General features: G+C 31.5%; 1 long non-coding RNA gene across 1 annotated transcript; it reads left to right on the forward strand.

The window, feature by feature from the left end:
- The first annotated feature begins 617 nt into the window (after window positions 1-617).
- LOC111190027 (uncharacterized) lies at window positions 618-1253 on the forward strand. Its single transcript, XR_007439550.1, has 3 exons — window positions 618-717; window positions 851-916; window positions 1172-1253. It is a non-coding gene; the product is annotated as an uncharacterized LOC111190027 (long non-coding RNA).
- Window positions 1254-1792: the final 539 nt, after the last annotated feature.

Raw genomic sequence — 1792 nt, forward strand, 5'->3', positions numbered from 1 at the left:
AAATGTTTTAAAATTTGTGTTTTTAGGCCCAATGGTTAAACTATTATATTCAGATGTACAATTTACTGTTATTTAGTATTGTATTTTGCACATAATTAGTAAAATATATATATATTGATGCCAAAGGATATATAAGACATTTTGAAAAAAAAAACTTGGCATGGATTTATTGCGTTTTGCGAAAAAACGAATTATTTTTCAAAATAAATCTTTAAATATTAAAATCTTGATTTGATTTTTTTGTGTTATTTTAACCTTAGTATGGTATTTGATAGTTTGAAACAGAAAACGGTGGTTTTCAGCCTACCACTTTCTTGCTAAAGAAAACCCTTTTTTACTCAAATTGATAAAAATGGATTTATAGCGTTTTGGAACCAAACTCTTCATATATATATATATATATATATATATATATATATATATATATATATATATATATATATATATATATATATATATATATATATATATATATATATACATACATACATACATATAGGCTACACACATTTTTTATTTGTTTCGACTGCCTCGATGCATTGGTGTCCCACATTGTCCCACACAAAAATAGTCTTTGTCCCACATCTGTTGAATTGGAATCTGGTCACCCTAATCCAACACGGGTTTTCCTTCTGCCCGGTTGTTTGGTGGTGCAGTGGTCCAGTGGTGGAGGGCCATCTAATTAAATAGAGCTTTAGGCTTCACGGCCAAAGTATAGTAAGTATGGTTGTTTAATTGGGGGTTGTGTAGTGTAATATATCTCCTGGTTATAGAATGTGTTTATTGATTATTATTAACAATTATTATTTATATAATGGTGTTAATATTGAACTATATGCTTTAATTTTAGCACAGACTGAGTATTGTCCAGCCTTCCTTGTCCACTTGTGTTGGAGTGTAGCATTCTACAACTTAGGTGGGTGTTTTAATTATTTCATGACTCTGAGGGTTCCTTATAGCTAGGCTATCCTAGTGCTTGAGTAGATTGATTAATGGGTATATTTGAATTTGCACTGAAAATAAATTATTATAAGGGTTATACTTTTACTGTATTAAAATCTTAAGAACTGTGCTATTTATAACTGGGGGTGGGTAATTTTGCTATGCTTTAAAACTGCATTTGCTATGTTTTGAGTACTGAGGATTAAGTGTTGTGTTGTCTGTGTTGCAGTGGAACTGGGCCTTGTTGTCTGTGAGCCACTGTTTTCCTCCTACCACGTTTTTATTTATTAAACACTGTGCAATATCTCTGAGCCATCTTGTTTAATTGATTCTGTACTGACCATTCAGCAGTTCTTTGTGAGCTCAGTATTTTAACTTGTATTTACTGTGTTTAGATAGACACGGCTTCTAATATCCCCTACTGGGCCTTATGTATGTAACTAATAGTGGCATTGGATACTGACTCATGGTGTTTTGTTAATTTGGTGTACACCTGTAGCCTCCTTTATTTGATGTCAAAACTAGTTTTGTTTGTAGAGTGATTTATTTTGTTTGTGGTTGTTTTGGTTGCTAGTGTGCGTAATAACAGATTTATTTATTTTTTTATTATTTTCTTTCATTTGAGGTGAATGATTTGCTTTCAATAACTGAAGTGTTGCAGGTGTTACACTCTTTTGTTTATTTTCTTTTTTTTGTCAGGGTCAGTAATAACATTATTCTCTCCATTTTTGGAGTTTCTGGTTGATGTAACCATAATTGCTGCTATTGTTTAACTGAAAGTGCCAGAATTTCTCTCTTTATGGCGCCTTTGTCTGTATTACTATAATTGCTGTTACTAGCTAACTGAAAG

The sequence above is a fragment of the Astyanax mexicanus genome, chromosome 1 (assembly GCF_023375975.1).
Source record: "Astyanax mexicanus isolate ESR-SI-001 chromosome 1, AstMex3_surface, whole genome shotgun sequence".
In the NCBI taxonomy this organism is placed as follows: Eukaryota; Metazoa; Chordata; class Actinopteri; order Characiformes; family Acestrorhamphidae; genus Astyanax; species Astyanax mexicanus.